We start from the raw sequence: 13940 nt of genomic DNA on the forward strand, positions 1-13940 counted from the left end.
GGAAAACAAGCATTCTATCCCCACATTATAAATGAGGAGACTAATACTTAAAAGAGGTTAAGGGACAACTTTACATAATTAGTAAGTGGAGAACCTGGAAATGGAACCAGTTCTCCTGAATCTAAATCCATGATACCATCCTGTTATCATTCTCTGGAAACAGGTGGAAAGATAAGCTGTATTACTGCCCCTCATTTTTTTACTCTCATTTCTGTCACGATTTTTGGCTTTCAGAAAAACCAGAACTACAAAAAGAGCACAGAGAAATGCATATTTCTCACCAGATAGTTTTACTACAGATAGTTGCCATAGCACTCACTGGTAAATGTTTCAAAAATTTCCCCAGGGAGAGATCTTAAGGAAAAGCTGGAATCTTGTGGATTTCCTAGATATGTGCTGCCCAAGGGCAGGGAATATTTCTCTTGAGAGGGAGTCATTTCTTTGCTGTGACCAACTTGTTGCAGAGGTAGTGGGAGTAGTGATGGTGATGGGGGTGGGGATCTTCCTAGGGCCACAGCTCAGCTGATTCCAGAGACTGTGGCCCGTACCTCCCTGACACAGAAGACTTGCTGTTTCTGGTGAAGAAGGTGACTGTCATTTCACCAATGCTGCTTTGTTCCAGTACTTTCCCTAATCTGCTCTTCACTGACCTACCTTCTTCCTCCTTTGGATAAGGGTTTTGAACTCCTTCAGAACTCTGAGTCCTTTGAACTCATATATTCTGTGACTTCCAAAGGAACTAGGAAAAATATTCAGTTTATCCTCTAAGGATTTGGCCTATGTCTCCCTTCTCTCCACCATTCTTACCCAGGATAGTTTTTTTTTTCCCTTTTGAGACTATTAATCGGAGTGCCTAGGTGGCTTAATGAACAGACCAACCCTGGAGTCAGGAGGACCTGAGTTCAGATTCTGCCTCAAACATTTAACACAGCCATGTGACCTTGGGCAAATCACTTAAACCCATTGCCTTACAAAAGTCAAAAAAAGAAGAAAAAAAAGACTACTATTGTTGGTGCCCGAAGAGCCTATGGAAAAAGAATACTATACATCCTAATTAAGAAAATATCCTCAAATTTCATGACATAAACTCATTAAAATGAAAACATATGTATGAATATATGGCAGCTCTTTGTAAACCTTAAAATGCTACATTGGGGCAGCTAGGTGGCTCAGTAGATAAAGTCAGGAGGGCCTGAGTTCAAATCTGACTTTGCTGACTATATGAATCTGAGCAAGTCATTTAAATAAGTCACTAACACACTGTTGATAGAATCTTGAATTGGACCAGCCATTCTGAAAATCAGTTTGGAACTGTGAATCTGAGTGAATCATTTAAATAAGTTTGCCTCCAAAAACAACAAACCCAAAACAAAACCCAAATAAAATATCAGTGTGTTAATTAAAGAATATCAAGGAGATAACATATAAAATTTTTCCTTTCAAAGAAGACTAGCAGTTTTCACTAAAGCACTCTAACAAATCCTGGGGCAGAAATGGAATAGCATGAAGGGTCTTCTTCTTTATCTGACTATAAATAGCCAGAAGGACTCCTACCATAAGCCTGTAATTGGGACTGGAAAGACAAAGACAAAATGAAAAACATTTCTTCCCCTCAAGGAGCTTATAATTTGTTATGGGAACACAACGTTTACACAGTAGAGAATACTTAATACTAGGGGGATAAGGAAGGGTTGATTAACCAGAAGAGACAGTCACCAGTTGGGAAAGTAGAATCTTAGGGAGGAAGTCCCAGAAATGATACCCCTGTATGGTCTCTGACCTAAGAAGCTAGGCAGTTGGTAAAGCTGTGGAAAAATGACCAGCAAATGGGGAGTGACATCATAGGATTATGGATTGAGAGCTAAAATGTATGTATTTGAGTACAACCTCCAACTTTTAGAGACGAGAAAACTGGCTCATTGAGGTTAAAGAGTTGACCAAAATCACACAGCTAAGGGGGCAGAATCTTCCTGATTCTAAGTCCAGGTCTCTGTCCATTATATTATAGTATGGCTTATAATTATTCAAATGTAAAAATACTTTATTTAAAAATTTATTTAAAAAAATAAAAACCATTCTCTCTCTCTCTCTCACAAGCCACACAAAAACAGCAAGATCTAGACTAGAAGCAGTAGTATGTAAGACTAAATGATAACATATATAACTGACTCTCAGAGAAGCAAATGTTGAAGCTGATGTCTAGGCCTTAAATCTAGGTAAAAAGAAAATTGGTGGAGTACTAAACAGAAATAGGAAAGTTTGGAGGGTGGTGCAGGTTTAATTAGGAGAAGAGAAGTAATGAGTTTAGAATGAACATGTTTAGTTTTAAATACTTATAATACAGCATCGCCCAGTTATAGATTTACAGCAAATAAGAGACTGCAGTTCAAAAGAGAAATAAAGAATGATTGGTTAGGGGCAGCTAGGTGGTACAGCCGATAGAGCACTGACTCTGGAGTCAGGAGGATCTGAGTTCAAATTTGACCTCAGACACTTAATGATTACCTAGCTGTGTGGCTTTGGGCAAATCACTTAACCTCATTGCCTTGAAAAAAAAAAAGAATTGATTGGATAAAGATTTGGAATTCACTGGCTTAGAGATGATTAGTGTTGAAGTTGGAGTTGAAGATATCACCAAGAGAAGGTAGAAAGAATAGACAGCATTGGGATCACCCAATGTTTGGGGAAAGGGGAACAAGTCCTTGTTAAGCATCCACTGTGTTCCAAATACTGTTCTAAGATATTAGATATAATATATTACAAATATTATCTCATCTAATCTTCACAATATTCCAGTGAGGCAGGTGCTATTATGTTCCCATTATATATAGTTGAGTAAACTGGGGCAGATAGAGATTAAGTGACTTGGCCATGACCTGGTATGTCTGAGACTGTATTTGAACTCAGATCCTCCTGACTTAGGCCAAGTACTCTATTCACTCTATCACTTAGCTTCCTCTGACTGAGAGGGATGATGAATTAGCAAGGGAGGTATCAGACATGTAGGAAAAGAACTAGTAAAGAAAAATGTCATGAAATCAGTGAGGGAGAAAGTATTTAAGTGGGAAGTTGGGGTAATGATCCTCAGTGTTCAAAACTACAGAGAGGTCAAGGAAAATGAACACCAAGAAAAAGTCAACAGATTTCAGTTAAAAAATTGTTTGTCATCTCAGAGAGAATGGTTTCCTTTAAAGCGGTAGAATCAGAAGCCAATTTGGAAGGTACAGAGAAGTGAGTGGGAAGTGAAGAAATAGAGACAACAAGAATAGATGACTTTTTCTATGACTTGGCTATGAAAGAAAGGAAAGAAATAGGATGAGGACTGAGGATCTTATAGGGAGCGCCAGGATCTGACCCAATTGACTAAGGAGCTGAAAGTTTTTGCTTAGCACCTTAAATGTAAGGGAAGATTCCAGAAAAAAAAAGTACCAGGTGGGAGAAGAGGTCATGTCAAGAGGAGAGATGACCTTTTTGGGAAAGGTTAGGCCCTTAGGCCCAGAAAATTAGAGAGGCTTTCTAGATTCTCACAGAATTTTTCAAAACCTAGATCCAGTGCCTCTTCTGTAATCACTCTGCCAGGATTTCCTTTCCTTCCTTCAGTAAACTGATAATACTTAACTCTGAATACAGTTCTGACCTCTGAGGTCCTAAGAGAACAAGTCTAATTCTTCTAACAAGTAACAGTCCTTCAAAACCTGAAGTCAGCTTTATAATCCTTAAAACATTATGAATTATTATCTCCCTCCTAAGTTGTCTTTCTTACAGGTTTAACATTTCTAGTTCCTTCAAGTGATCCTCTTGTAGGATAAACTTGAGACCTATTACCAACTTCATTTTCCTTCTTTGAATCTCTTCAATTTACAAATGTCTTTCCTAAAACATGAAACCCAGACGTGAATGCAATTTTCTAGATGTGGTCCAACCAGAACTTAATACGGCCTGTCAAGTACTCTAATTATAGTGCCAACATTTGTAAATGAACTTAATTTAATTTGTAGTTTCTACTGCTGAACCAGAAAATGATAATGATAATTCATTTGTACAGCACTTTAAGGTTTATAAAGCAACAATCTTATGAGGTAGGTAGCAAAATCATGAGTATTCTCATTTTTTGAAAATAAAAACAAATGTAGCTCAGAGAATATAAATTATTTGTCTAGTTATACACACCTGTAGCAGAGCCAAATTTGGATCCATGTCTTGACTCAAAATTCAGTGCTCTTTTTACTATACTACAACTAAATCTAGCAGCCCAAAAAGAGATATCCTATCCTTAGCTAATATATTGATTATACCCCTTAACCCCAAAGTTAGAAGTGATCTCAAATCTTTTGTTCTATTCCCATTATCACCAGGTGAAATTATCTTATCTTAGTAGATCCTAAGGTCCTTTGGGACTGAGATTTTATTGTTTTTTATCTTTTTATGGCAAGCTCTTAACACAATGCTTTGCCAGTAATAGGCAAATAATGACAATTTGCTGGATAAATAATTGATCAATAGACTTATTGGTAATCCACATAATTTCAAAGTTGAAAGAGATTCTTTGGTGTTCACTTTAAGGAATACAAGCCTTCTTTAGAAAAATTATTTCCTCTATGATATACTTATCAAGGGTCATCTGGTTTTTCAATATAAGGTTTAGGTTAAGGGAAGAAGCAACTTCCACAGTAATCTACTTCTAACCAGTTTTGATTGTTAGGAAGTTTTTCCTTACAAAAACCCCATATTTGCCTTTATCCATTGTGACTCAACTGTACTCTGGAATCAATAAGTCTTATCTTCCTTTCTCAGTACAATCCTTCATAGTCTGAAAGACAGTTATCATGTTGCCCCCTAAATCTTCTCTTTGGAGGCTAAATAGCCTTAGTTTCTTTAATAGATCTTTGTGTGCAAGAACTGGAGACACTTCATCACACTGGCTAGCTTCTCAAGTTTATTTGACCTTCCAACAATGGGCTGCCCTAAAAGATTTCAAATGTGACAGACATGAGAGTACAGGAATATTATTTCCTTATCCCTGAATGCTAAAGAACCTTGAAAGTGACTATACTTACCAACCCTGAGATCATCCCTTTCCTCTTTAATCTTAAATCTCTTCCTATCTAAGTTTCCTTTTCTCCTGGCTGTAAATGGATCCATTTCTTCCTCCTCCTTAAAAAAAGCAAAGAAACAAGCAAACAACATCAAGATAAACTCAAGAACCTACCATCCTTCTAGCTATTGTTTTATATCTCTCCTTCCTAAGTAAACTTTGAAAAAAACCTATGCATGTATTGATTGCCTCTCTAGTCACACTCTTCTAAACTCTCGACAATTTGGCTTCTGATCTTCTACACTCATGAACACTGCTCTCTTCTAATTTTTTTTTTTAGGTTTTTGCAAGGCAAATGGGGTTAAGTGGCTTGCCCAAGGCCACATAGCTAGGTAATTATTAAGTGTCTGAGACTGGATTTGAACCCAGGTACTCCTGACTTCAGGGCCGGTGCTTTATCCACTGCGCCACCCAGCCCCCCCCCCTCTTCTAATCTTGTCCCTCAACTGAAACTTTTTCTCAGTCTTCATCCTTCTTAACCCTGCTGTAGCATTCAATATTCTCTTCCTGGATATTCTCTGCTCCCTGAGTTTTCATGATAATTATAATGGCTAATATTCATGACACTTTAAGGTTTGCAAAGCACTTTACAAAAATTAGTTCATTTAATATTCACAATAACCCTGGGATGTAAGTGCTATTAATATTTCCATTCAGGAAACTGAAGTAGACAGAAGTAATAATAGCTAGTATTTATATTGCATTTACCACATATCTGGCTTTGTTAAGCACTTTGCAAATATCATCTCATTTGATTCTCACAGCCCTGAAAGGTTCTATTATAATACCCATTTGACTGATGAGGAAACTGAGGCCAACAGAGGTTAAATGATTTGCCTAGCATCTTCCAGACTCATTGTACCACCAACTGCCTCATGATATTGGTCTCTCTTGGTTTTTTCCTATTAGCTTGACAGTACTAGGTCTTTAATAGATCTTTATCCATGCTATAGTCTCTATATATGGATTCAGGAGGGCTCACACCTCTGGGGTGAAGATTGGCCGAGCCCTATTCAGGGCTGCTTTCCACCTTTGGTGTCCATTTGATTCACGCAACTCTCGCCTGTGGTTCCCAGAAGCTATAGAATGTGGAGCAGGCACACCCCAGTAAATGGCATGGTTTTCCTCCTCATCTCAGACATCCCTGGTTTACTGGAAGACTCAGTTCTCAGCAGATGGCTAAACCAGGTTGAGGACAACTGATGCCTATCAAACCCACTGGTGAGTAGAGGGAGTCCACCCAGGCTTGGGAAGACTTCCCTCTGCAGAATGGGCAGATCAGAAGAATTTGATGCAATGGTCATGAAGGTGGCCAAAGTAGGTTCTCAGGAGCACTTAGGAGTTTGATTTGGCATTGAAGATGCCACGGTCAGCCATTGTATCCTGGGCCATGGCTGGGTGTCTTGACTTATCTTGCCACTCACTGGACTTGGATGATTCAGGAAGAGATCACGGCTGGTGACTTTGGTTTTTAAAATTTTTTTTTATAAATTTTTTTTATTGATGTTTTACTTTTCCAAATGCAAGTTATAAGTTTTTTTTTTTTAACATTCATCCATATGGCTATGCATATTCTAAGTTACAAAATTTCTTTCCACCCTGCCTTCCCACCCCTTTCCCTCAGCAGTAAGCAGTCAAGTTAATATTGTACTTACACATTTGTGTTAAGCATGTTTACAGGTTAATCTTTTTTGGTATGAAGAATTAGAATTAAGGGAGCTTGGAATGCAGCCAAGAATCCACTATCAGGCAAAGCTGAGACTTCTTTTTCAGGGGAAAAGAATGAACATTTTAAGAAATGGAAGAATTCCAAAAATTCCTGATGAAAAGACCAGAGCTAAATAGAAAATTTGGACATTAAACAGGAGGTTCAGAGATACATGAAAAGGTAAAAAAGGGGGGGGGGGGAACTGCTGTCCAATAAGAGAATTAAGGGCAAGAAATACATAAGAGATATTTTTTTAAAAAGTGAATGTAGTGTTTCTCAGATTATTAAGGATTGTTTTTTTGTTTTGTTTTTCTTCCTCTGGATGGGGATAGCATTGTCCATAGTTGCTCTAATATGGTTGTCCTAGTTCTCAGAACTGCTCAGGAGCTGCTTCCATCAAGGTTGATCAACTCATAATGTTGTTGTTGATGTGTACATTGTTCTTTTGATTCTGCTCCCTTCACTCAGCATCAGATCCTATAAGTCATTCCATGTTTCTCTAGAGTTTGACCATGTATAGTTTCTTATAGAACGATAATATTCCATAGTATTCATGTACCATAACTTGTTTAGCCATTCCCCAATTGATGGGCATCCCCTCAATTTCCAATTCTTTGCCACTACAAAAAGACCTGCTATGACTACTTTAGAACATATGGGACTTTTTCCCATTTTTTATGATTTCTTCTGGATATAGACCTAGAATTGGAATTGCTGGGTTAAAAGGCATGAACAGTTTTATTGATCTTTGGGCATAGTTCCATATTGCTTTCCAGAATGATTGAATCCATTCACGATTCCACCAGCAATGAATCCTATAATCTCTCCAATATTGGTCATTTTCCCATTTTTTTCATCTTAGCCAATCTGATAGATGTGAGGTGATACCTCAGAGTTGTTTTAATTTGGATTTCTCTAATCAATGATGATTTGGAGCATTTTTTATATGATTATATACAGCTTTTTTTTTTAGTTTTTGCAAGGCAATTAGGTTGAGTGTCACATAACTAAGCAATTATTAAGTGTCTGAGGCCAGGTGCTCTGCACTCTGTGCCACCTAGCTGCCATATATATATATATATATATATATATATATATATATATATATATATATATGTTAGCTTTAATTTCTTCATTTGAAAACTGTCTTCATATCCTTTGACCATTTATCAACTGGGGAATGACTTGCAACCTTATAAATTTGATGTGATTCTCTTTATATTTTAGAAATGAGACTTTACCAGAACACCCAGTTGTGAAGATTGTTTCCCAGCTTTCTGCTTTCCTTCTAATTTTGGCAGCATTGATTTTATTAGTGTAAAACCTTTTTAATTTAATATAGTCAGAATCATTCATTTTGCAATTTATAATGTGCTCTATAACCTATCTATGGTGTCACCATTTATGTCTAAATCCTGCACCCATTTTCACTTTATTTTGGTGTATAGGGTGTGAGATGTGGGTCTATACTTAGTTTTTGCCATACTATTTTCCAGTTTTCCCAACAATTTTTGTCAAATAGTGAGTTCTTATCCCAGAAGCTAATGTCTAAATTTGTCAAATAGTAGATTACTGTTGTCATTTACTACTGTTTCTTTTGAGACTATCCTAATTCACTGATTATTGTTATTATTATCCATTATTCTCTCTCTCTCTCTCTCTTAACCAGTACCAGGCAGTTTTGATGACTGTTGCTTTATAGTATAGTTTTAGATCTGATTCAGCTAGGCCACCTTCCTTTACATTTTTTTTCCCATCAGTTCCCTTGCTATTCTTGACCTTTTGTTGCTACAGATGAATTTGGTTATTATTTTTTATAGCTCAGTAATTATTTGGTAGTCTGATTGGTTTGGCATTGAATAAGCAATGTAATTTGGATAGAACTGTCATTTTTATTACATTAGCTTGACCTAACCATGAACAATTGACATTTTTCTAATTATTTAGATCTGGCTTTATTTGAGTGAGAAGTACTTTATAACTGAGTTCATACAGTTTCTGGGTTTGCCTTGGGAGGGAGATTCCCAAGTATTTAATGTTGTCAACAGTTACTTGAAATGGAATTTCTATTTATCTCTTACTCTTGGGCTTTGTTGTTCATATCTAGAAATGCTGATGATTTATATGGGTTTATTTTATATCCTGATACTTTGTTGAATTTCCTAAGTGCTTCAAGGAGTTTTTTATATTCAGCACCATGTTGGTGACATAAAAGGAATTTGGTAGAATGCCTCCTATTTTTTAAAAATAGTTTATATTGGGGGCTGGCTAGGTTGCTCAGTGGATAGAGCACTGGCCCTGGAGTCAAGAGTACCTGAGTTCAAATGTGGCCTCAGACACTTAATAATTACCTAGCTGTGTGGCCTTGGGCAAGCCACTTAACCCCATTTGCCTTGCAAAATAACCTAAAAAAATAGTTTAAGTTGAATAGGAATTAATTGTTCCTTAAATGTTTGGTAGAATTACTTTTAAATCTTGAAGACTTTTTCTTAGGGAGTTTATTGATGGTTTCTTCAATTTCTTTTTCTGAAATGGGGTTACTTAAGTATATTATTTCCTCTTCTATTAATTTGGCAGTTTGTATTTTTGTATATATTCATCCTTTTCATTCAGGTTATCAAATTTATTGGCATACAGTTGGACAAAGTAGCTCTGAATTATCTCTTTAATTTCCTCCTCATTGGTGGGAGGCTGTTGACTGTGCAACTCCGCCTCACTCAAAGCTAATTCACAAGCAAGACATTACCCATGATTTCATTGGACATGAAGGACAAACATCACCAACATTTATCAAGGTTCCCTCTTTTTTTTCTCTTTGTATTTTCTTGTTTGGTGACCTCATCAATTCCTATGAGTTCAAACACAATGTTTGTTTGTTTTTTTATGTTATTTCCTAGATCTCTCTCTTTCTATCCAATCTTCTTTTTCCTGAGCTCCAATCCTAAATCAGGAACTGATTATCAGACATTTTAAACTGGATGTTCTTTGACAAGGGCATTACCATCCTTGCAACTACCTAGGTTCAAGTCAATTGATAATTCGTATAATTCTTTGTTTGCTTGTGCATTTTTGGGTTTTGCAAGGCAATGAAGTTAAGTGACTTGCCCAAGGTCACACAGCTAAGTATTAAGTGTCTGAGGATGGATTTGAACTCAGGTCCTCCTAACTCCAGGGTCGGTGCTCTAGTCACTGTGACCACCTAGCTGCCCCTAGATCTTATAATTCTATCTCCACAACATCTTTTATTTATCATTTTCTCCTTATACATACAGTCATCACCTTGGTTCAGGCCTTTATAACCTCTTGCCTGTACTATAGCAATAGTTGGGCAGTTGCTCTTGGGTTCAGAAGGACAGGAGTTCCAATCTGACCTTAGACATTTGACACTAACTCACTATGTGACCCTGGTCAAGTCACTTAACCCTGATTGCCCCACATCCAGGGCCATCACTAGTTGTCCTGACTTATATCTAAGCACTGGACTCAGATGGCCCTAGAAGAGAAAGTGAGTCTGGTGACAGTACAACATCCCCCTCACTCAAATCCAAATTACTTGCTTGTCATGACATCACCTTCTGATGTCATCGTGGTCTTCTATGAGGACAAACATCATAGCAATAGTCCCCTTTAATCTCTTCTTTTCTAGTCTCTCTAATTCAATATATCCTTTACATAGCTGTCAAGGTGATTTTCCTTACTATTATGCTAAAACAAATGATAAAGGAAATGGTTTCAAAGTCATATGAACTGTTGCAGAATGAAGTGAGAAGAACAAAGTATACAGAAACAATAATAACATTATAAAGACAAACAACTTTGAAAGACTTAGGAACTCTGACCAACCATGACTATAGAGACCTCAAGATGAAACATGCTTTACCCACCTTCTGACAGAGATGTGAATAATTCAGAATGCAGATTGAGACATATGCTTTTGGGACATGACCGATGTGAAATTTATTTTGCTTGACTGTACATGTTTGTTGCAAGGGCTTGGCTTTCTTTCTTTTACAATGGCAGGGAGGGGAGTAGGAGAAAGAGAGATGAGACAGAGATGGTGGATGATTGTTAAGTTTTTAAAAAATAAATGTCATTTAAAAACAACAAAAAATGAAAACAGCTTTCCTAAATTATAGATTTTGGTTTTTGTTTGTTAGTTTCTGCAAGGCAATGAGGTTAAGTGACTTGCCCAAGGTCAAACACTAGATAATGATTAAGTGTCTAAGGCTGAATTTGAACTCAGATCCTCCTGACTCCAGGGCTGGTCTTCTATCTACTGCACTACCTAGTTGCCCCTCCTAAATTATAGATTTGACCATGTCACTCCCTTAGCGCTAGTGGCTCCTGATCCCCACCCAGGAACAAATGTGACCCCCTGTTTGTAATTCAAGCTCTTCACATCCTGGCCCTATTCTTCTTACAAACTTGCTACACATTATTCTCCTGGCCTTCGTGCTCTTCCTTACTACGTCTTTTACCTCTTATTCCTTTACACAGCTGTTTTCCACACCTGGAATGATCTTCCTCCTCATCTCAGTCTCTTGGAATCCCAGGTTTCCTTGAAGACTTGGTTCAAGCATTACTTTTTACATCAAGTTTTTTCTTCTAGCCCCAAGAGGTCCCGGCTTCTCTTCTTACTCAGGTCACTTCAGCTGTATTAGCTTTGCAAGCATTTGTATCTAGCCATGATTATATGTGTATGCATGAATATGTGCAGATTATCTTCCCGCTTAAACTCCTAGAGGGCAGTGACAGTTTTGCTTTGGTCTTTGTATTTGTAGCTGTATTTGTTTGTTTGCCACCTTGTTTGCCACCTCCTTTTAGGTTTTCCTGATACTTTTCCCTGGTTCTCCTATCTGTCTAATGGCTCTTAGTCTTCTGTCAGTTCTTCATTCATGTCATGAGCTCTAAACATGGGTGTCACTCAATGCTGTCTCTTTGTCTAACATTTTCTGTTTATTTTTGATCCACCAATACCACTCCTGGGTCTATACCCTGAAGAGATTATGAAAAAGGGTAAAAACATCATTTGTACAAAAATATTCATAGCAACCCTGTTTGTGGTGGCAAAGAATTGGAAATTAAATGAATGTCCTTCAATTGGGGAATGGCTTAACAAACTGTGGTATATGTATGTCATGGAACACTATTGTTCTGTTAGAAACCAGAAGGGATGGGAATTCAGGGAAGCCTGGAAAGATTTTCATGAACTAATGCTGAACGAGATGAGCAGAACCAGAAAACATTGTACACCTTAACAGCAGCATGGGGGTGATGATCAACCTTGATAGACTTGATCATTCTATCAGTGCAACAATCAGGGGCAATTTTGGGCTATCTGCAATAGAGAATACCATCTGTACCCAAAGAAAGAATTGTGGACTTTGAACAAAGACCAAAACTATTACCTTCAATTTAGAAAAAAAAACCCATTATCTTATTATGTAATTTTGCTATCTCTTATACTTCATTTTTCTTCCTTAAGGGTATGATTTCTCTCTTATCACATTCAACTGAGATCAATGTATACCATGGAAACAATGTAAAGACAAACAAAATGCCTTCTGTGGGGGGGTTGGGGGGAGGGAAGCAATAATGGGGGAAAAATTGTTCAACTCAAAATAAATAAAATCTTTCTAAACAGATTAAAATATTTTATTTCTTTTTCCCATTACTTGCAATGATAGTTTTCAAGTATCATTTTTAGTAAGGTTTTGAGTTTCATATTTTTTTCTCCTTCTCTCTCTTTCTTCCCCTCTTCCCCCGACAGAGAGCAATATAATAAAGGTTATATGTATAACTGTGTTAAACATATAACCATATTAATCATGTTTGTGAAAGAAAAACAAAAAAGGGAAGGAAAAACCATCAGAGGGGGAACAAAATCATAAAATATAAAACAAATTTTAGAAATTGAAAATAGTAAGCTTTGATCTATATTTGATCTCTAAAGTTACTTCTCTGGGTGTGGATGGTATTTTTCCAAAACAAGTCCTTCAAAATTGTCTGATTATTGGGGGTTTTTTTTTAGATTTTTGCCAGGCAAACGGGGTTAAGTGGCTTGCCCAAGGCCACACAGCTAGGTAATTATTAAGTGTCTGAGACGGGATTTAAACCCAGGTACTCCTGACTCCAGGGCCGGTGCTTATCCACTACACCACCTAGCCGCCCCCATTGTCTGATTACTGTACTGTTAAGATGAACAAGTCCTCTATGGTTGATCATAACACAAGGTTGCTGTTACTGTGTGGTATATTTGTTGCTTGTTGATTTATTGAAGAAAAGGGTGATAATCTGACATAATAGGCTCAAAATGAATTCTGAACTTCAATCTAATTCCAAAAGAAGCAATATTTTTTTTCTAACACTTATCTCCAAGTATTAATTTTCAGAAAACTGATTAGTATTTTGGAGTACATTTAAAATAATAAAGAAAATAAATTTAAAATAACAATATGTACACTGACTAAAACCATGTAAACAAAAAATAAGATTGAATAGCAACAAAGCTTAGGTTTAATAAAATGTACTGATACTATCCAGTCAAGACCAATAATATCTAGTTACCACCTAGCCTTGATCTCTTCTTAACAAAGGATGCTAGCATCCAGGTCAGCAAGCATTCATTAAGTGGATTATGTGCCAGTCACTGTGCTTGGTGATTTACAATTATTAACTCAATTGATTATCACTAAAACCCTGGGAGAGAGATGCAGATTAGAACACTGAGGCAAAGTGATTTACACAGAGTCACAGAACTAGCAAGTATCTAATGCCACTTGGAAATAATCAACAGAAGGAAGGCAATAACATTAAAGGGGAAAGGGAGGGGTATTTTGTAGAAGGTGGGATTGTAGCTGAGATGAGAAGGAAGCTGAGGAAATCTAGAGAAGGGACAGAATTCCAGACCTGGGTGGGGGGGAGGGAGGGGAGAGAAAGTCAGTAAAAGAGAGGAGTTGAGAGATGGATTGATGAGGCAAGAGAGAACAAGGAGGCCAGTGTCACCAGATGCCAGAGTAAGTGAAGAGGATTAAGGTGTAAGAAGATTGAAAAGATAGGAAAGGCTTTATAAAAAGGAAGGATTTTAACACTCAGAGAATTTTATGTTTGATCCTGGAAATAATAAGAAGCCAAAGA

General features: G+C 37.1%; 1 long non-coding RNA gene across 1 annotated transcript in view; it reads right to left on the reverse strand.

The window, feature by feature from the left end:
- LOC141508054 (uncharacterized) overlaps nt 1–13940 on the reverse strand; it is a 64812-nt gene that overhangs the window by 31912 nt on the left and 18960 nt on the right. Inside the window, exon 2 of the long non-coding RNA XR_012474330.1 lies at nt 5058–5154. This is a non-coding gene — a long non-coding RNA (uncharacterized LOC141508054). The remainder of the gene's footprint in view (nt 1–5057; nt 5155–13940) is intronic.

The sequence above is a fragment of the Macrotis lagotis genome, chromosome 1 (genome assembly GCF_037893015.1).
Source record: "Macrotis lagotis isolate mMagLag1 chromosome 1, bilby.v1.9.chrom.fasta, whole genome shotgun sequence".
Classification (NCBI taxonomy): Eukaryota; Metazoa; Chordata; class Mammalia; order Peramelemorphia; family Peramelidae; genus Macrotis; species Macrotis lagotis.